Consider the following 23,013-nt stretch of genomic DNA (forward strand, 5'->3'; position numbering starts at 1 on the left):
CATTCTATATCTGTTATTTTGGTTTTTTTAATATTCATATTTTTATTCTAAAAATGGTTATTAAAAGCCATCTACTCTAACTCTGTTTTCATTCTCATGCGCAGGGATTCTGTCACTGACTTTGAAGGAGGACAATTTAGTTTAACAGAGCTTCACAGGAATCATGTCTGTGGTCACTGGGTTCACTAGGAAAGGTGATGATCCATGAGCAAGATTCTTGATTTTTTTTTTAAGTCTGACTTAAAAACACAACTCTGCTGCCAGGCAAGAATTGCTCTTAGAGAACATCAATACTCTTTATCTTTCAACTATTTAACAGATAATGCAGTTCAAAAGTGAACTAAGTGTGTGTGTTTGCTGTAGTGCTATTTTATCATTGTTTCTTTTAAACTGAGTTATATTTATTTTTAAAAATACAGGTGTATATAATCAGTGAAAGACCCGTCTCCTCAAAGAAAACTAATGTTCCTACTTTTGTTGTTTTTTTTTTTTTTAAAGAGAGAAATCTTCATTACATAAGCTCTGGTTTGGTATTTTTCAATAAATTTGAAATATTAAAGATCTCTAGATTAATGGGAAGGAAATCCAAAAAAGAAGGGATGTATGTATATGTATGGCTGATTCACTTTGCTATACAGCAGAAACTAACACAACATTGTAAAGCAACTATACTCCAATAAAAAACTTTTTTAAAAGTCAAATGAAACTTTTGGAGGCAGTACACATATTTGTTATCTTGATCATGGTGACGATTTCATAAGTCAATGTGCCAAATTTATATTATATCAAACTTACCAAATGTAGGCATTATTTTTACTTTATGTCAGTTATACTTGCCAATTAAGAGAGATCTCAATTAAGATAAAAAGCAAAAAAAAAAAGTGAAGTCGCTCAGTTGTGTCCGACTCTTTGCGACCCCATGGACTGTAGTCCACCAGGCTCCTCTGTCCATGGGATTCTCCAGGCAAGAATAGTGGAGTGGGTTGCCATTTCCTTCTCCACAACTAAGATAGAAAGAGGTACAATTTGAATCTTTCGTATATAATTATTTTAGTTTTAACAAAGAAGTTAATATTTGTGTTTCAATCAATCACAGCATTCAGTGGCAAAGGGTTTCATAGGAACTCAGATTAATTCTTTTAATTTACTTCAGTAGGAAAAATAAAAAGCTGAAAATACTTCTGAACTGGCCTTGTTTTGATGTGCTTCTTTTCTGTTTGCATTAAATATGTTGTGTCTCTCCAATGAATGATAAATGTAACTCCTTGTCACACCGCAGCTATTAAACAGAACATATGTTCATTCTTATCTTCCTGATAATTATTAAATGAATAATTCATCTTTTGTTTTTGAGGTTAGGAGAGGTAACTACTCTAAGAGTTCAGGTTCTTTTTAAAATTAAATTATCTGTTTTTGAGTATGAAGATCCTAATGGTTGTTCATGCCTGGTTATCTATAGGGTAAGGATGAAAACTCTCATTGGAAGCATAATGCTGGAATACTTGGATAGGCAGCATAATTTTAAACCACTAAATTTGTGGTAATCTGTTATAGCAGCAGTAGGAAACCAATACAGACACCATTCAAAAGATGATTGTAAAGCTGTCACACTGTGGGCTTTGAAAGCAAATTTGCTGCCTTGTCTTCCTCTGTTATGATATCATACACTTGTTTCCACTAGCAGTAATGCACACTGGGGTTGCCATTGTTAATCTTGAAATTGTACTTTTCCAGTTAAAGACATGAGACCTTTGGCCTCTTCTTCATTCCCAAGGCGTCCAGTGGGTGGCTGGTGATGTCTCCCCGCTAGCCCTAGACGATATTTCATCCCATCTAACAAGCACTCAGCTCAGATGGTCGCCTGTGCAAGTGCCACAAGGAAAGCTCCCATGGGACCCGGAAAAGTATTCATTTTCCAGAGAGAATTAAAACCTACATTGATAGCATATAAAACAAGAATGCTTTAAAATGTGAAGAGTGATGAGGTTATTTCACCCTTAAGTTATATCTCTAGGAAAAAGCAGAATTTAAATCTTAAGAGATCTGTGTGCCCACTTGACACTTCAAAGAAAGAGAAAGCCAGCTAATGAAATGTATCCTAACATCCTTCCCCAGCTTCTGTACGCTCCAGATTGCTACCCTTTTCCAATTAACTTTTCCATTCTTTTGCTAATTATCTGATCTAGAAACTTTGGAGTGATATTTTTCCTCCCTCTGATTCAGCCCTTAGAAAACATTCTCATCTCATCTTTGTTTTGTTTGGGGCCCCTTTTCTCAGCCTTAACATGCATGCGCCTAACACAGCTCTGTCGGAGAAGGCAATGGCAACCCACTCCAATGTTCTTGCCTGGAGAATCCCAGGGAGGAGGGAGCCTGGTGGGCTTCCGTCTATGGGGTCGCACAGAGTCGGACACGACTGAAGCGACTTAGCAACAGCCGCAACACAGCTCTGTATGCAGCGGCTGGCTCACAGGTTGGAGCGTGGATTCCTTCTATCCAGTCTGCATCTCCTTCTGCCTGCACTTCCACACCACTCACTCCACATTCCACACAGCTCCCTGTTGCTTTCACCTTAAGTGTAAATCCTTCTACTTAGTTTTCAAGGCCTGACTATCCAGCTTTGCTCCCCACGCCTCTCTACATTCCTTCCTTCTTTCAGACGGTCAGGCAATTTCCATGGATTCATAAAATTCAGTTTCCTCTTTTCTTGGTAACTCAGGAGAAAGGAACAAAACTGAATCAGACGTCGACCCCTTTGACAAATATATAGCTTCGTGGGGATGGGGTATGGGGAGACAAATACAAAAGCTAGTTGGGGTTTTAGATACTATTGCAAATGAGTTCTGTGAGCATGCCAAGAGGGTCTAAAAGATCTTCAGGTGAGGGCACGGCAGGAAAGGCTTTGGTGAGTAGAAGATAATAGAAAAATGAGTTGCAATTTTAAGTACAGACTTCCCTTTTTTTTTTCATTTTGCAACGTGGTGTGTGGGATCTTCATTCCCAAACCAGGGATTGAACCTGTGGCCCCCTGTAGTGGGAGTGTAGAATCTTCACCACCGAACCACTGGGGAAGTCTGAGAGCTGTTTTCTATAACATTATGTGATGTAGACTCTATTGATGTTCATGCAAATAACGTGATAATGTACCCTTTCAAGTCAGGCCCTAAAAAAGATCCTCCTGCCCTGTGTCACTTGCACCAATAGAATGAGACCGAGTTCAGTTCAGAAGCAAAACAATGTTTTGTTTTTTGGTGAGAGAATGAAGAAGTATGGACTCACACTCAAGAGCACACACACGCTCCTCTCCAGGACAGGTTGTGGTCGGTGCTGCTTCTTAGAGTTCCTCTGCTGGGGAAGGAGGGTAGAATTCTCGCGAGAAAGGAGGGTAGAGTTCTCGCGAGGAAGGGGGGTAGAGTTCTCGCGAGACAGACAGCCTTAAAGCAACGTTTCCAAACCCCTGCCATCTTGAATCACAGCATCTTGTGAGAAGCTTCTGCATACGGTCCCCAAGCTGAGATGTCGAGTGGTGCTGTTTGATGCCAGGAACTATGGTCTGAAGGGCTTTGTGTGAGGCCTCTGTACGCAGCATCCTGTGAGCAAGTGAAACTTGGTATTATACCTTATCACCTGGATTCCGTCTTATTTTTCCTGGAGGCCTCAGTGGGCTTCACCTGTGACAAGAGGTAAGCAAAACTTAACCACTACTGACTTCCTCCTGGGAGAAAATACCCACCTCCATACAGTTCTGCTTTGTACTTAAGAGTAATTATTATTTAATAATAGGTTATTGGCAGGTTTAAAGATGTCAAATTTTATTAGGAATTGACCAGTCAGAAAACTCATGTGGCTCACCCTGCTGTGGTATTTATGGTTTTTTTCAACCATGAGTAGAGAAATGTTCCCAATAGTTGTATGGCCCTGCAACTAGGCAGAGACAGAGCGTGGATTTGAAAACAAACATTTTTTTTTTTTTTTCTGTTTAATTCTGCTGAGAATCTATATAACTTTATGGGAAGTCAAAGTCTGAAACCTATGTGATGTGTTTCTTTTTTCTTTTTTTTCTATGTGATGTTTTGAGGGGCTCTGGGAAAAATATTCCCCTTCCCTACAGTCAGACAGTTTCTTATATTCCACCATTGATTTCCTTCTCCTTAAAATGGAGTGATAGCAGCACCTCTTCTGAGGATTAAATGAACATTAAGAGGAAAGTAAACTGCCTGTTCTGAGCGAGGCACTCAATATGTGTAAGTCCCCTTTCTTCCTGAGGGTTAATAGATGTTCCAATACTGTTAAATTGCATCTCATTCTGAAAACTCTTAACACATGAAAAAGTTCTAAGACATGTACACCCTCATCTTGATTAGCTTGTTCCTCTCTTCCAACTGATTGGTAAGTGGAAATGAATATCAAAAGAGTGAAAAGAGACTAAGATTTTAGGTAAAGGAGAAGGATGCCATGGGGGAAAAAAGGAAGTTTCTAGAACCAGGATCAGATGAAGCTCTACAGACAAACATTCTGCTCCATAGTTTTGCTAAGGCCTCATTAACTAAAGACAAAACTGTGATTTCATGGCTAAGAAGGAATAGAGAGCTCAAAGCTTTCTGTGTAGCTTACCTGCCAGCTCCTGCTGCTTTAGAGAGCTTTAATTGGCCTCAGACCAGACGTTTTCAGGGTCAATAGCACTTGACAGGGCAATCTTTTTTCCAGGAGAAAGGAAAGCCTAGAACAGGCTTTCAACCTAAGTTCTCAAACCTTGGTATATATCCAACTCACCTGGAGGGCTTGTTAAAACAGTTTCCTGAGCTCCTCCTTTGCAGTTTCTGATTCTGTGGATTGGAGCAGATTGGAGGCAGCAGGATTGGGGGAAGTGAAGTGAAAATTTGCATTTTAACAAGTTCCAGGTGATGCTGATGCTGCTGGTCTGAACTCCAGTTTCAGAATTATTGGCTATATATTAGAATCCCCTCTAGAGCTTTAAAAAATACTGACACCCATCCACACCCAAGCCAGTAATCCAAATTTCTGAGGATGTGATCTGGAGACCAGGGTTTTAAAACTTCCAAGTGATTCCAGCTTGGGAGCCATTGGCTTGGAATCTTTGAGAGCCAAGCCTTGTCCTGCTTGATAACCCCTAAGGGTTGAGCAGAAGAAGCATCCTGACATCTGCTTTTCCTAACAGAAGAGAAAATGTTTATGATTCTTAGTGGAAAAGCATTTAGCTGTTCTAGACTTTAAGACAAAATAAACTGTGGATATCTCAAAGATAATAGCTTCCAGAACCTTACAGAACATCAAGAGTCAACAGAGAACAAAATGTAATAAACAAATTCCATTGCTTTGGGGGAGCAAATGACTTAAATTGGTGGACAGAACATATTTGAGGGGTAGATTATGTCTTTATCCAGGCCCCTGGCATCACACAAATTTATCCTTTAACTTCATGCATCATTTTTCATCATCACCTTTTATTACTGTGGCTCAGCGTACTTAAAAGCCTGTTATTTCTCATTTTCAATCCAATGTAAACTTAATTTTCAAGCATACTTTAGTTAAGACAATTGTTCCAATTTTCAGAAAGATGTTAGAGAATGAGGGATGTAGCTTCCAAGAACTACAGCCCTGTGGGTTTGATGTCAAACCTCTAGCAAAATTCTCAAACAAACTATTTTAAAATTTGTGAGAAGTGATTGCTGGGAACCAGCATAGGTTCCCCAAATCAGTCTTTCACCAAACCAGTCACATTTCCCTTTTTGACACGCTTGTAGGTCATAGAGATCACGGGAATATCACAGACAAAAATGTATCTTAATTTCAGCAAAGAATTTGACATCCTGTGGACAGGAATGACGTGAATGACAGTATAGTTGAGTAGATTTGTAGCTGATTGAAAAAACTTCATCCAAAGAATGTTGGCTGCTTAATGAATCACTGCCTACCCGAAGGAAAGTCACAATGACAGACTCCCAAGGGCTATCTATAGTTTATCTAGTCCAAAATTTCAGTTAATGATGGATGAAGACACAAAAGACATGTTTATCAAAACTGCAGGTGTGACAAAGCTGAGGGAAGCCTAATTCATTAAATGTCAAATGAAACCAAGAGAGGCAACAGGTCTTAATAAACTAAAAGAACAGGCTGACATGAATAAGAATAAACTTAATAGGGATAAATGTAAAATCATCCATTAAAAATTCAAATGCAAAATATGGGAGTATGAAAGCTTTTGATAAAAAATGGTTTTGTGAGAGGACATCCCAGGACTTTTAATTGTCTATAGCCTTAACACCTGCCAGTAGATCTTAGATCTCTGGAAAATCTATGAAAGCGTGGACAAAAAAAAAAAAAGTGTTGTCTGCCATTTCAGTAAACAAGAAATGTTGCCCATCATCAAGCCATCAACCACTGCAGCCCCCCATCAAGTGCTCCATCACCACATGTGACTAGTGGCTACCATTTTGGACTGCACAGCTCTTTAGCTTCCCAGGGCAGATGAGACTCAGTTAAGAGATGTTACAGAGGGAGATCTTTCTAATAGTACTGCCCTCCAAATGGAACAAGTCCCCTCATAGAATGCTGAGGTCTTTGTCATTGGATATATTCTAACTCAGACTAGGTGACCACTTGTCAAGGATTATTTAGGCATTTCTACATAGGGCAGGGGCTGGGATGGATAATATTGAAGTTCATTCTCATTCTGAGGCTATAATTCTATGACTGTCAGGTTTGGGCATTGAACCACCCAATTTGAACCACCAATTTTATGATACTCTGGGACAAGTAGGCAGCCAGCCTTTCCTAAGAAGATCTTGCCAATCTAGTTATGCAAATACATGCCAGGTCATAGCAACAGAGCTAGTTTGCCTCTGCCCCTTCTGTTGTGGAGCTGCAGCCTAAGTTATCCATGAAGACAGCCCATATCCTTGGCTCAGGTTCTGACATGCAGCTGAAGAAAGACTATTATCACATCACTGAGCTAAGCTCAGTCTGGAAATAACCCACCCAAACATGTGTCTAACATACTCACTTAATTTTTGTGCTCATGCAACCAGTTCATCCTTAGTTCTAGTTCTATATTAAGCTCATTAACAGAAAAATCAAGTATTAACTATGTTAAGAACATAAAGGTACTTCTCTGGAGGGAATCTCAAGGTGCTATTCAAAAGAGAAAGCAATCCACAAAGAAAGGTCATTTACTTACATTTAACCAGTCACAGTGCCAGCCCTCAAGGTCTGCAACAACTGATGACTGGCACTCTGAACCAAACTGAATAATCAACCAGTGTTCAAGGAGCCTGCCCCAGGGTTTTTGTAGTCTACATACAACTGCAATTTAGAGAAGCTGGAAAAGGCATGGGGAGAGAGGATGAGCTCTGGGACTGACTACCTGAATTCAAGCCACAGTCATGCCTCTCACTAGCTATGTGATCTTGGATGAGTAACAAGCAGTAACCTTGGTAGCCTGGAATTCACTCTTTTTACCTGAGGTACTGATCTGTTCCTGTCAATTATTTTAGTGTCAATAAAATTAATTATGCATAGAGTGAAAAAAACAAGTGTTTTGTAGAGTTTGGTTCACTGATGACACTTTATAAACATTAGGGACACTTTTTATGTGCCTTTATTTTTTGTGAATATATGACTATGTATATGCATATGATATATATTCATTACAAACAAAAAGTTTGGAAAATATATAAAGTACTTAGAAGAAAATTTGAATGACCCGTTGTCTTACCACCCAGAGCAAATCACTTTTTAACATTTGATCACTTATGTACATTTTTTTAACATAATGGGCATCATTTTTTAAAAATAGCGCTTTCTAAAAACATCACTTTCTAATATGCTTCTAAGTTCCAAGATAACAAAGAGTAACTTTCCTATTGAAATCTCTGAAGTCATGTCTTTTTTCCTACTATCCTGACTGTCTTAGGAGGGACATACCCCTACTATCATGGTGTTCCATTCAGAAGGGAAATCATGAGTCTAGACTGACTCTATGAGAGAAGATAAGAATCAGGTCCTAGTTAGAGCCCCAATCCTGCATTTAACAAGTGGGGAAACTGGAGCCCAGAGAACAGACCAATTCCTACAACCGACTATTCATCAGGACTTAAAGTTGGTGTATCTTTACCCCACATAAGCACCTTCCCACTTCACCACACTGCTTCATGGAGCATAATTCAATCTTACATATTCTAGCTACTTTGGAGCCCACTTTCTATAGGCATCTCTCTATATGAAGATCAAATGCTTAGATACAATTTTTAAAATAGTTGCATGGTACTCAGTTTGATAATGGGAAAGTCATTTATTCCACAAAGGGCACTTTATGAGGCTGTCTTTCCAAAGAAAAAGCTCAGAAGAATTCTCTTAGCCATGTGCAAAATATCTGCTTAATCAACATGAACACTCATATTACTAGGCAATTAAAATGATTTATTCAAAGAGCTTTATAGTCATGCCTTAATACCAATCTATAATAAGCAGGAGAAACAAGAGCAATAATACTTACTATCGTCCTAGTTAAATATAAGCACCATAAATAATATTTGCACCTTTAAGCAATTCATATATCCTTCCCAAATAATAAGATTGTAATGTGGAGCTTTTGCTTTTCAATGGGATAAAATATATTGCTGAGCTTTATTTTGTTTGTTTGTTTTGTCTTTGTGCAAGGCTAACACTCAGTGAAAGACTTTTCCTGGTCTATTTGGACTATTTGTATTCTTGAGAAAGAAATAACTTTAAAATAATAGGAATATATGAGAGAATGTTAGTTGCTCAGTCATGTCCTACTCTTTGTGACCCCATGGACTGTAGCCTACCAGGCTCCTTTGTCTATGGAATTCTCCAGGGAAGAATACTGGAGTGGGTTGCCATTTCCTTCTCTGGGGGATCTTCCTGACCCAGGGATCGAACTCTGGTCTTCCCATATTTCAGGCAGATACTTTACCATCTGAGCCACCAGGAAAGCCTAGCTCTTCCTTACCATATGCAGAAATGTTACCCCCTAACCCCTAGTTCACATATTTTATATTACCTGCTGCATTGTATTATAATGTATTTATTGTTTATTAGTAATATGTTTATCTGCCTCTCATTAAATCATTCATCTGACTTTCTTGAGGGCAGAGTTTGCTGTGAGGATTAACTAACAATATATGTAAGACATTTAGCACATCTCCTGGCACAGAGCAGGCATGACCTGATACTACCCTTTGTTAGTATCATCTTTATTATTGACTTTAAATGCTCACTACTGCCCAGAACAGAATTTGGCACACTCAAAAATATATGGAAGTGTGGGTCCTTGGAATATCTGTTGTCTCAATCATCTAAGTACTGAGCCATTAAAATTGTACGGTCTCAGAGGAAGATTCTCCCTACCTTCTTAAGCAGATCTTAAGTCTTAAGCACTGAGTTTGTAAAGGTGGCCTTCCCTCAAAGTGAATTCCATCAGTGAATACTGGAGGAATACTTGAGTACTGTGTCTTAGGACCAGAGTAAGGAGACAAGTGCAGATGCAGAGAAAAGGGACTTCCAACTCTGTCTAGAGGACCAACAAAGGTACTTGAAATAGCAACCTTTGCTCTGAATGTTTAACCTTTGCTCCTTCCTGGGGAGGCTGCTCCAAGTCCCAGACGACAAGTAATGATAGTAAACCTTTTATTTTCTCTAATGAAAATAGAGAATCAAGGCTATTTCCATGTGTGGCACCTGGAGAGGGTGAGAGAAGACATTTTACCGGCACCATGCTGCCTGCAGGGGGCGCTGAGGAGTGTGTGGTCTACAGAAATGGAGGACCTGTACCAGCTTCCTGCCTGGTCTCTTAGCATTTCTTGGTTTTCATTGAATGTTTTGCTCTTGCCAGATCCCTCTGCTTCTCCTGGTTTCCTCAGTTATCACTGCCACTTTCTTAACCTTTCTGCTCCTGCTTTCTTTGCTCATCTTATCTTTTCTGTCCCCTGTCGTTTTTTGTTTTTGGTTTCTTGGCTTTGCCCCAATCCCTTCAAAGTGCTTCCTTCCTTTTCTCTAGGGAATAACTCATTCCCAAGGTTCTAAGTTACGTTCAAGTTGTGGGTTCCTTGAACTCTGGGGTTCCCAATTTCATGACTGCTTCCAGTACAAAATGTCTCTCGTTACCACCAAGAAAAGTGTTCATTTTTCTTATTTCTGGGTTTGGTGATATTTGAGGTGCCAAAGTGCAACCTTTGAATAATTAAAGCCTTATGTAGGCAGCTCTGGGGGACTTTTTATGGCTAATAAATTCTATGAAATATTGTTAATTTAACACCACTAAATAGTTCTGCGAAGTCACAGGAGCTGTAGTATATCTGTGTATTTTATCATTTACATAGTACTTGTATTTTACTGTTTTGAGTATGAGAAATATGTTTTCCACAAAAATAATTCTTTAAAACACAATGCATGTGACTAACACATTTCACCCTGTTTCTACACATTTAAAGAGGCTCTCATTTGTGCTGTATCACAATGCCTTCACTTGCAATTCCTGAACTAACCAGAATGTCACTTTTCAACCTCAAACACCCTACCTTTATGATGTGTTTTATAATTACCAAGCTCTTTCACATACAAGATTTCATTTACTTCTTTCAACAGCTCTGTATTATTTTTTTCTCATTTTACAATAGACAAAAATGAAGCAGGAGATGTTGAGTATTTCTCCCCAGGCCTCACAGCCTAGCTCTGAGTGGCAGTGGCCTCTTTAATGCAGGATTTCTGAGGCTCAGACTCTGGCACTTTCTTGTTGCTGTTGTTTAGTTGCTCAGTCGTATATGACTCTTTTGTGACCCCACGGACTGTGGCTCTCCAGGCCCTCTGTCCATGGAATTCTCCAGGTAAGAGTACTGGAGTGGGCTGCCATTCCCTTCTCCAGGAAATCTGCCTCCTGCTACCTTAGATGTCATTTGAAGATCAGTTCAGTCACTCAGTTGTGTCTGACTTGTTGCAACCCCATGGACTGCAGCATGCCAGCCTTCCCTGTCCATCACCAAGTCCCAGAGCTTACTCAAACTCATGTCCATCAGGTCGGTGATGCCATCCAACCATCTCATCCTCTGTCATTCCCTTCTCCTCCTGCCTTCAATCTGTCCCAGCATCAGGGTCTTTGCAAGTGAGTCAGTTCTTCAAATCAGGTGGCCAAAGTATTGGAGCTTCAGCTTCAGCATCAGTCCTTCCAATGTATATTCCGGGCTGATTTCCTTTAGAATGAACTGGTTGGATCTCCTTGCAGTCCAAGGGACTCTCAAGAGTCTTCTGCAACACCACAGTTCAAAAGCATCAATTCTTTGGCACTCAGCTTTCTTTATAGTCCAACTCTCACATCCATACATGACTCCTGGAAAAGCCATAGCTCATTAGAAGATAGAAAGGCCTAACTTTTCAGCTCTAGGGCTTTGCCTACTATTCCTTTAATGAGAAATGTAATGACTTCTCCTTTTTATTCTTTCTTATTCTAAAACTGAGTGGCTCCTCCAATCATCGTTAGACTAATGCAAAGACATCATGATAATTCTGTTTTAAATAGGGCTCCTACTATGAGCAAGTAAATATAACTAATGGACTTGGCATTACCAGAAAAAAATTAGCTGCCAGGTTATAAACTCCATGAATACCTTCTCAAAGAACAAAAGGTGATAACCACCTAATCAAGTTCCCTAATTGAGTTCCACAGAAACAGAGCTTGAGATGGGGATTCATGCACATATTACTTTTTGAGGCGTTCAGTTCGGTTCAGTCGCTCAGTCGTGTCCAACTCTTTGCGACCCCATGGACTGCAGCATGCCAGGCCTCCCTGTCCATCACCAACTCCCGGAGTTTACTCCAAGAAAAAAGTTTTTCCAAGAAAAACTGATAGGGCTTGAAGGAATCAGGATCAGAGATGTATGTTTGGGAGCTTCAGTTTATTGACAGTACTGGAAGCACTGGGGCTAAGATCATCAAGGGAAGACATGGCCTGCAGCAGGGAATGAAGGGAGCCCAGGAATGATGGCCAGGGCCCTCAACATCTAGAGGTAAGCAGAGGAGGAACAGCCAGCCAAGAGACTGAGAAGGCAAGGCTACTGAGTTAGGAGGAAAACCATAGGTCTTTGGAGTAGGCAAATATTTAAGGGGGAGTACAAGCATAGATAGTTCTGTGGAAAGTGATTTCCAGATCCTCAACTTCATATTCACTCTCTCCAAAAATTCATCTGCCTGAGAATGGGCCAACTGAAAGTAAAAGCTTCTCCAGCCATTTCCTTTCAGTCACTTGTCTCCCTCTCCTTTCTCCCCCAGATCTTAAAACAGAGTGGTGCCCAGAAATGTAAAAATGTCCAGGGCACAAAAAAGAAACAATAGTAATACTAGTGTCAGTTTTATGAAGTTCATGACTGTAATATCTAGCTAATCTTGTGTGAGCCAAGTGATATCCAATATTTTGCTTTTCACAGAGTTGGAGAACTTAATTGGATTGGGAACTGGTGGATTATTTTAAAATTTTTGTGATATATTACTCTGATTTTTGGCATATAACTCAGGAGTTCAAAGAATTGCATACAGTTCTAAAGGAATATTCTATCAACTTATTTGTATAAACAGGTTTTCTCAGAGCTTAAATTTTTAAAAAAATAAAAATAGGAAGGGAATTGATGCTGAATTATGTTTCATTATAACAATAAGTTGCAGTATCTGTGGAAATATGAACTAATTAGAAAAAATAAGCCCTAGTCAACTCATAAGAATTTATGTTTATAGTAAAATTTTCTTTTTAGGTTAATACTTTTTAATCAAAACATGTAATATACGATGCTTACATTATTTTGATCAAGTGTATAAATAAATAATTGTAATGATAACTGAATCTAAAAGAAATGTTTATTTTTTAGAACTTATAAAATTTTAAAGTTTATTATCAATTTATGTACGTAATTTGGTTACAAAATTGATAGAGTGATAAAATATATTGGGAAAATTTTTGTGCAGCAAGCTGAATGGAAATGTAAATTCAAAAGGAAATGGGAACAATGTAAAATATCTGTTAAAAGGGCTTCTCAGATAGCACTAATGGTAAAGAATCCGCCTGCCAATACAGGAGATGTAAGAGATGCAGGTTCTATCCGTGGGTCAGGAAGATTCCCTGGAGAAAGGGCATGGCAACTCACTCCAGTTCATGCCTGGAGAATCCCTTGGACAGAGGAGCCTGTCAGGCCACAGTCCATAGTGTCACAAAGAGTTGGACATGACTTAAGTGACTTAGCACAGCAACTATTTAAAAAAAAACCTATATATTTTCTAAATGGTTGATAGTGAATATCAAATTTCTATGAGGTTTAGATTCCACTGGATACATTTAATGGGCGCAATATAACAGTTTTATTTTAAGTTGTCAATATTTATAGCGTATTAGACGGTCTCTCTCTCTAGCAACTGTTTAAACTTATGACAAAAAATATAGATGTCAATTCTAAAAAGTACAAGAGTCTACAAAATTTTACTAAAAATGTTTAGGGGCTATATGAATAAAAGTGTTTGAAAATGATACATGTAATCCAAGAGGAAAAAGATTTCAGAGAGTGGTCAGCTGTATGAATGCTCGGGGGGATAACATGAAAATACAATTGGACTGGCAACAGACACTGACCACCTTGACTGGAGCAGGTTCAGTATAGTGAAGGAGCTAGAAACCTAGTTGGAGTAGGTTGAAATGAGAATGGAAGGTGAGGAAATAGAGACTGCAAATAAAGACAACTGTCAATAATGTTCCTGTGAGGGAGAGCAGAGAAAGGGATTAGTAAGCTGGAAGGATGAGGGGGAATTGAGAGAAGGTAGATATAGAAAGGAGGTACTAGAATGTGTTTGAATGCAGATGGGAAGAATCAAGTAGAGAAGAAAAAACTGATACTGCATGGGAGGAAGGAGACACTAGGAGCAAATGTGAGAGAATCTGGAGCACAGTGAAACACCGATATAACTTCTTTTGTCATAGGAAAGAAGGCAGAAGAGGTGATAGAAGCCAGTGCTGTTATATTTATAGATGAAGAGGGTGACAGATGTGAAAAATGCTATTGCATCAAGGGATTGGGCATGCTGATAAGGCCAAAAAATTATTGGAGTGAAGATAATAGAATAAATGAGTTAGAAGAATAGGAAGCATGGGAGAAAAGGGTGTTTGAAACCAGTATTTTAGAAGAGATAACAATTACTGGTTTGATCAAGGGAATTGGTGATGAGGTCGAGTAGAGGAAAGGGTAATTAGAGGGGATGAAGTTAGCTAGTTAAAGGCCCAGGATATTGGATATATCACTCACATGGATATCAAAGTCATCAAGAATAACAGAAGTAGAATGAAGAAGACAGTGAATCAGGTGCCAGTCTTATAAACAAAGGGATTAACTGGGAGGCTAAAAGAAGAAGGCTATAATAGAATGTTGGGTAGAATAGTAATATGTTATGAGCTTTATAAGATTATGGTTTCTGAAAGCTGAAGGAAGACAAATAGTTTCTAGTGAGTAATGGGTAACTAGGAGACCAGAACATTTGTCCTATGTCAATGCCCCAAAGTATATGGAACTTGAGAAAAAAAGTAGCCACCACTTGAGAAAAATGTCAGGGAGGTAGATGCAGGTACAGCAAGAGGGCCAAGGGTGATTCAGTGAAGAGGTTGAGGATTCAAGGAAGTGTGCTGATGACAGACTGAGAGCTGGAGCATGAGCAATAGGACTTAGGAAGGAATCTGAATGATGATGGATGGCTGGGGAAATTTGTGCTTCTGCTGGAAATACCAGTGATGGAATTTTCCCTCTTGGCAAAGCATGCCATCAGTGCATTCTGAAGTCCAGAGGACTTAGCTAGAAGATCCAAGGGCAAGTGTACACTCAGATCCTTCCATGACTCAGATCCTTCCATGTTTCCCATATAGAAAACCGTGAAACTATTTGTTGTTCTTATTCAGTCACTAAGTTGCATGTAACCCTCTGTGACCCCATGGACTGCAGCACACCAGGCTCCTCTGTCCTTCACTATCTCCTGGAGTTTGCTCAAATTCATGTCCATTGAGTTGGTGATGCTATTTAACCATCTCATCCTCTGCCACCCCCTTCTCCTTTTTTCTTCAGTCTTTCCCAGCATCAGGGTCTTTTCCAGTGAGTCAGCTCTTCACATCGGGTGGCCATCTATTGGAGTTTCAGCTTCAGTCCTTCCAATGAATATTCAGGGTTGATTTCCTTTAGGATTGACTAGTATGATCTCCCTGTTATCCACAGAATTCTCAAGAGTCTTCTCCAGCACCTAAATTTGAAGGCATCAGTTATTCGTTACTTGGCCTTCTTTCGGAGAAGGCAATGGCACCCCACTCCAGTATTCTTGCCTGGAAAATCCCATGGATGGAGGAGCCTGGTAGGCTGCAGTCCATGGGGTCGCTAAGAGTCAGACACGACTGAGCGACTTCACTTTCACTCTTCACTTTCATGCATTGAAGAAGGAAATGGCAACCCACTCCATTGTTCTTGCCTGGAGAATCCCAGGGACGGGGGAGCCTGGTGGGCTGCTGTCTATGGGGTCACACAGAGTCGGACACAACTGAAGTGACTTAGCAGCAGCAGCCTTCTTTATGGTCCAGCTCTCACGTCCGTACATGACTATTGGAAAAACCATAGCTTTGATTATACGGACCTTTGTCAGCAAAGTGATGTCTCCACTTTTTAATATGCTGTGTTGGTCATAGCTCTCCTTACAAGGAGTATCTTTTAATTTCATGGCTGCAGTCACTGTCCACCATGATTTTGGAGCCCCAAAAAATAAAATCTGCCACTGTTTTCATTTTTTCCCCTTCTATTTGCCATGAAGTGGTGGGACCAGATGCTGTGGTCTTAGTTTTTAATGTTGAGTTTCAAGTGCTTGTAGGCGTCCCTGGTGGCTTAGATGGTAAAGAATCTGCCTGCAATGCAGAAGTCCCTAGGTTGGGAAGATCCCCTGGAGAAAGAAATGGATACCCACTCTAGTATTCTTTCCTAGAGAATTCCATGTACAGAGAAGCCTAGTGGTCTACAGTCCATAGAGCAACTGAACAACAACAACAAATTCATTATGAGATAAACTAAAAATACCAATCATTAAACCATTTGCAAATGAGACTGAGAGCAAATATTAGAGAAATAAGCAGTTAGATAGATTTCCACTTTTCCATTTCAACTTACTTAAACTTCAGATCTAAGCCTCATTTAGTTCACAGTTTTTCATGCCTTTTACTTTTTTTATGCCTTTACTACAAACCCTGTTCTTTTAAATATAGAGTCAAAACCTTTTTTGTGCATATTAAATCAATTAAATCAGAAATAATGCATATCAAGGGAATATGAAAGAAAAAAATATTTGAGACCTGGAATAATTCTTACTTTGAAATCCTGTTAGATAAGCTTTTTTTTCACAGATGAAAAAAAGGCATTTAGAGAGAGTAAATAACATTCTGGGGTAACAGGGCTAGATAGTAAGATGCCAGCTTTCGTGGCCTCCAAAGTCTGGGCTCTTCCTCCTTCAATGCCACAGTGCTACTCTATGTGAGACATCGTGTTGAGAACAGAGAGGATACGAAAATAAGTATGACATGGTTCACATCATCAGGGTGTTTATAACCTAGTGGAGGTTCAGACCCACTGTAAGTTCCGTAAACGAACTTTAAACCCATTTTCCTGTGGATGAGTTCAAAGCTTCTTGGAGAATTAGAAAAGACTACAGTAGCCCAATGCAGAAGGAAATGGCAACCCATTCCATTATTCTTGCCTGGAGAATCCCACAGACAGAGGACCCTGGCCGGCTACAGTCCACAGGGTTTCAAAGAGTTGGACACGACTGAAGCGCCTTACATGTACAGTAGCCCAAACTTAGGTCACTAGCCAATTTTCTTTGACTGTATCCAAGCTGATTGATGGAAAATTATGTGTTTGCTTTCATGTCCCAAAACTAAAAGCATCTGCTTTGTGTTGCCATGTTGGGAAGGGCAGGAGAGGGGATAGAGAAGTGGAAAGAGCTAGATGTTTTCATTATGCCACGAATGTTGGAAAAGACCACTGTCTCTCCAGTTCTCGATTTCCTTCTGAAATATGTGGCTACTCTAAAGTTGTTATTCATAACATGTTTTTGTCTTTTAATTGACCCAGAGTGGTATACAGTGGTTGTTTCTAATGCTTAGTTCAGTTTTTTCTTAGCAAAGCATCTTAACTGACAAAATACCTCCTCCCCCAGTATCAGAAATTATAAAATCATTGTCTATAACCAAACTCTTCAAATAAATTTGAAACTCCTTACACACATGGTCTCATTTAATCAAACAACCAGCTGAAATAATTACTATTATTACCCCCACTTTAGAGACAGGAAAATTGAGCCTCAGGGCTCAGTTGAACTTCTAACTGGCTTCCTCAGAGACTTAATGATCTTATTTTCTAATTCGCTTGAAGAGAACTATACTCAACATCTTGTGATTATCTATAAGGGAAAGAATTTGAAAAAGAGATGTATATGTGCGTATACATATATATACACATATACACACACATATATATAACTGAATCACTTTGCTATACACCTGAAAATAACACATTATAAACCTTTACTTCAATTAAAAATGTAAATTTTTAAAAATTTGTAAAGTTTATTTATCCAGTTTTCCTTTTTATGCCTCCTCTCAGTGATCATGCAGATGGAAACTACTACCATGGGCACATGTAAATGCATAATTTGACTTTACAAATACATATAAATACATATATGATCTTGCTATCCAACCTAAGCTTGGAATAACTGTTAGTACTGAGGATGAATGACAAATTCAAGAACTAAAGCTCTGAACTTTTGTTTCAAATATTGTCTTTTCTACCCTAAGAAGATGCAAGCTCCTTAGACTTCTCATTCGAATTTCCAATGAGAAAAGATATACATGCACAATATTTTTTGCAAACTGAAAAATGCTCAGTCCTTAGATTGACTCAAATAAAATTTTCCATTTCTTTCTTTAAAAAAAAAATGCCTTACAAATTTTAAACCACTGAACAAATATAAGCTATTAAGCTATTGTTTCAAAACAGAAAGTTAAGCTCATTGGATTTTTTTTTTCTCAAACAGTCACACTTCTAGTCCAGAGAAACAACCTAAGGACAACAGTTAATGAATATGTTAATTGTTCTTCCTCGTACTTATCACTAGCCAGTGTCATTGCTTGGCTGCACTATTCCCAAATGGACACAAAATGTAAGTTTCAGTTCTATACAAATATTAAAATAGGATCTGGCAAACACGAAAGATAAAATGGAAAAAAAAAGAGGACAGTTTCAGATGTGTATTTTACAATAAATGTACCATGTACTTCTGAGAATTTGCTTAAATCAATATTTTAAGTCATATTGTAACCCAATTCTTTTAGCCAAATGTAAAGGGTTCACCACAGGACAGAGTTAATACACTTTGCTGATTTATGTTTATTGATAAGGACTTGGCTGAAGGAGGAAGATTCAGCTTTTACTTTGATAAAGAATGTGAGCTCTGGAACTTGAAACTGAGTATTGTTACAATGCTACTGGGAAAATTACATTTAGAAGTTCTTCCCTGTTTTGCTACCACCTAGGCTTCTGACCCATGACCCCATCCTGATCTCCATTACAACAGACGTAATACATACACTCCTATGGTTCTATTCATTGGGTCATTGGTGGATAAGTGATCAGTCAAGAGTTTCAATTGCCATGAAAAGAACCAATTCTGGAAATGTATTGGAAGGCTGTGGGAATGCTAGTGGGGCCCCCAGAGGCTGAAGAATAGTCACTGGAAAAGACAGGAACCAAGAGACTCTGGAGTGGGGAAGCAGACATACATGTAAAAGCAGAAACCCCAAGACCAGCACACTGCTACAATTTTTCATCACTTCTTAAGCTCAGGAGTCAACCTCTTGGAAGAGGTTGGTTGACTGGCCAAGGTCAGGTCACATGACCACTCCCCAGCTGTGCATGGACAGAGAGAAGAAGAATATAGCCTCTTTCACATCTTTAAGAGAGAAATGTCTAGTTTAATATTCCTACCAGGAACTCATATAATTGAGAAAAAGAAGTTCTCGAAAAGGAAATTGGTATGGTCTTAAAGAAGGGCAGTGAATACTAGGCAGCCACAGCTATATGAATATTCACTGATGTAAGTTTAGGAAGGATCCATAGTTAAGAGTTGCAAACAAGGAGAAAGGATTCTGGGGAGAGCAACTACAGGGGCTTTGAGCACAGAATAACTTCCATAAGCACTTAACACATGTTAGGCACTCACCTATGATTTAGTTGTGTTATTTTATTCAACTTGCATGACAGCTCTGTCCAATAAATACTCTTGAGGTTTTTAAAGAGAAAATAGGGTTTTTTTAATGTGCGCACTGTTGATATTGAAGTCAGATAATCCTTGTTATGGAGGCTGTCCTGGGCACTGTAGTATGTCCAGCAGCAATCCTAGCCTCTGCACATTAGATGCAGCAGCATCCTACCTTCCAAGGTGCAACAACCAAAAACATCTCCAGACGTAGCTAAACATCCCTGGGACAGCATTAAAATTGCTCCAAGTTGAGAACCACTAAGATCAGTTTCCCAAGTCACGCCACATAAAGATTGCTCCCAGACCTGTCTGAAGGCAGAACCTAAGCTACCAACCATGTTCTTGGCACACTTTAGTTTACCAAGTATTTTCATACAGATTATTTCACGAGTGATAACGCTCCTGTAGAGGAGGTGCAACAAGTTCATCTTTGTGTTTCCTTTGGGGAAATGAAGTTTCATCAACTTTGTGACTTGCCTGAGGGCTTTCAGTTCTCCATTTGTCAAGTCACCACTCAAAAACTTTTTGAGTTTCTTTGGTTTTGGTTAGTTTGGTTTTCAGTTTATTTGCTTCTAACCCAGTATTTTTTTCCATTCTATCCAGTTTTACTAAACAATAGAATTGATATTAGGAATAAGTTCCTTGATCAAACTGTTAAGGAGAAATATAAATTCTTCTTAAATGATTAAGTTTTACTATTTTGGAACAAGTATAAAGCCAAAAAGAGTGAAGGAAAGAAAAAGGAAGAAGGGAGGGAGGGAAGAAAGAAGGGAAAATGACTTTATCTGGCTGCTCCAGAGTTTTATCCTTACTCTCACCAAAAACAGACTCTCAATATACATTACAAGTCACTTCAGATCCCAGAAGAATGAAGGGGGACAAGTCCTTTGGGTTTCATCACAGGTTGGCCCCATACTCCCTCTAATATGCTGAGGCATTGTTTTATTTCTGACTCAGAGGGAAGACTGACTCACAAATACCACTTTACCACTTAGCCTTTCATTGAAGTTCTCATGACCAAGACCAGGTCAAATTTGAGGCAGCTTGGAGTAAGAGATCAGATGAGTTCATGGCCCAAGGCAGGATGGCTGCAGATGTTTGGTAAGGAAAGACTTTGACAGCTGGGATGTTCGTGACTTAAAAGCAAAACAAATCTCCTGGCTAATTGGGAACCAAGACAATGCCTAAAAAGAAAATGACAGGCCTTGGTTAACCACTAGAGCTCCTAGGCCTTGTCGCATCTGCTAGGAAGTGGTGACCAGTATTGATATCCAAGAACCACTAAAGATCCTGCCACTTGCCATGCATCATCAGTGGCCTCCCCAGCTGCTAAAGGCCATGTCAAGTCCTGGAGACACAGCAGCTGGCCCAGTTTTGATGTAAGTGTAACTACTTGGAGTGGGAGATGTGAGGGCTATCAGCAGGAGCCCCAGGTTAAACCACTTGACAAGCTCATCTTTTCTGCCTCTCTTGTGTCAGACCCTGTGAGGTATAGTAGACAGAGCCTGTGAAGTCAGCGGAGTGTATTCAAGCCCCAGTTTTTACTTTGTCTTTCATTTCTTTTGGTCTCAGTTTTTTCATCTGTGAAACTAGGTAACTGTGCTTGTGTGAAGCCTAAATGAAGGTCTGTTTCTGAGACACCTAGGAGAATATATGCCATACAGCAGGTGCTCAGTAAAAGGCTATCAGCTCCTTTACTGTAGAATCCAACATGGGTTTCCTTCACCTGGCTTCCTCCTCTGCTCTCAATCAGCACACACTGAATATGATGATGTGAGCTTGAATTCTGCTCATCTACCCTGCTCAGCTCATCACTCCCCAAAATCCCCTCTCCTTTCATTTTAGAAATCTTTCCTCCCTTTTATGAGCTATAGCCACTTCCGAGAATTCTTCAATGAAAGCTCTGACTTGGATAGAGTGGCACTAAATGCTGTTCCAAGCAATTGCTTCCGCAATGAACTCCTGGCACAATACTGTATTTACTTAGCTCTTGTCATACATAGAATAATTCTAATGCATACACTCCATGCCCTCAAAGTGCATTTCCTAACTGATATATACTCACACAAACAAAGTCATGCATCTCTAAACAGAGAAATAAAAACTCAGCAGGAAAGGAAGAGAAGATTTAGGGTAATATTTTCTACTTTATCATTTAATTGCTTAAGTGAAAAAAGACCCCATGGAAAAAAGTGTTCCTTTAAAAAAAAAAAAATCCAGGTTAATATAATTCTTAACCAAAGACTGCGAATAGCCAAATCCTAAAAAATTCATACAAATATCTAATTTAATATACGTCCCTTCATCTCCAATAAATTAGATAGGCAGTCCCAACCTCATTTTCTTCTAGTAAAGACTTCTGCTCTCAAGAATAGATAGGAAACTCAGAAAACCCATTCAAATTAAAGTGTAAAAAGCTGATAGATATTGAAGGTTATTCCTAGAGGAAGTTGCTTTTTGATCTAGACTCACACTGAAGAAAGATGTGTGATGGAATTTGGACATCAGCAAAGTAAGATTTGGAAAGAAGGAACCAGCAGTGCAGCCTTCCCATCACCCCTCTCTGGAGAGTAAGAAAAATTCTTCCATTTAGGATTTGTTTCTTGGCCTACATCAAGTATCTCTTTTTGTGGTTTTAGTGAGGGATTTAGGGAAAGAATGAGGAAAATGGGAATGGTCCAGGGAAGCAGGAGGTTTTATCTATTACAAGCTACAAAACAGCTTTCTTCCTCAGTAGGAACATGGATGCAGAGCTTACCAGTAGTCCTCTCAGCATCCATGTTCATTTCTTTAGAGTAATAATGTTCTTTGCCTCCAAGGATGGAGACACATCATCAGCCCTTTGCAGCTAGATACAGCCATATGACTTAGCTCTGGCCGGTGACAAGGGTCATGTGGTAGCTTCCAGGAATCTGACCAAGAAACATGCAGGTGTGCCCTTGTCAGGTGGTCTCCATCCTGTTGCTGAAACACAGCACTCACTGTAATGACCCTGGGGTGCGGACCATCCATGGTGAAACAGCACAGTACAGAAAGTCTGGCTACCTGACCCCCTGAGCATCATAGGTGCCCTGAACCATCTGCCTATATTTTCACAGGAGACAGAAAGGAATTTCAATCAGTCCAAGCTGTTATCTTGGTTTTTCTCTCACTTACAGCTGAATGCAAGTCTAACTACCTACAATAGATGAGTGTATCTTCTCAGGTTAACTGATGTCTACAGGCCTATTAATTGCCCAGTGGGTTTATTTGTGTTCAAGTTCAGCTTATCTTTGGTGGGCTAGCTTGGGTAAATAATCATCATGTTTATCACTGCTCTAGTTAAATGCCAGAGTGCCAAACCATTCAAAAGGAATGCCGTAACATAAAATTTATTGATAAGTTGAGGGAGTTCAGTTCAGTTGCTCAGTCGTGTCTGACTCTTTGCGACCCCATGAATTGCAGCACGCCAGGCCTCGCTGTCCATCACCAACTCTCGGAGTCTGCCCAAACCCATGTCCATTGAGTTAGTGATGCCATCCAACCATCTCATCCTCTATAGTCCCCTTCTCCTCCTGCCCGCAATCCTTCCCAGCATCAGGGTCTTTTCCAATGAGTCAACTCTTCGCAGGAGGTGGCCAAAGTATTGGAGTTTCAGCTTCAACATCAGTCCTTCCAATGAAC

General features: G+C 39.5%; 1 protein-coding gene and 1 long non-coding RNA gene across 9 annotated transcripts in view; one reads left to right on the forward strand and one right to left on the reverse strand.

Moving 5' to 3' along the window:
- The window catches only part of CREB5 (cAMP responsive element binding protein 5), a 463,299-nt gene extending 459,945 nt beyond the window's left edge, over positions 1 to 3,354 (reverse strand). For all 8 annotated transcript variants that reach the window (XM_081534892.1, XM_081534901.1, XM_081534898.1 and 5 more), the window contains exon 1: positions 3,280 to 3,354. The gene's annotated coding sequence lies outside the window, so the exon portion shown is untranslated. The remainder of the gene's footprint in view (positions 1 to 3,279) is intronic.
- Positions 3,355 to 3,467: 113 nt separating this feature from the next.
- LOC145523842 (uncharacterized) overlaps positions 3,468 to 23,013 on the forward strand; it is a 128,485-nt gene continuing 108,939 nt past the window's right edge. Inside the window, exon 1 of the long non-coding RNA XR_014066920.1 lies at positions 3,468 to 3,683. This is a non-coding gene — a long non-coding RNA (uncharacterized LOC145523842). The remainder of the gene's footprint in view (positions 3,684 to 23,013) is intronic.

This window comes from Giraffa tippelskirchi, chromosome 10 (assembly GCF_054371585.1).
Source record: "Giraffa tippelskirchi isolate mGirTip1 chromosome 10, T2T-mGirTip1v1.2.pri, whole genome shotgun sequence".
NCBI classification, from domain to species: domain Eukaryota; kingdom Metazoa; phylum Chordata; class Mammalia; order Artiodactyla; family Giraffidae; genus Giraffa; species Giraffa tippelskirchi.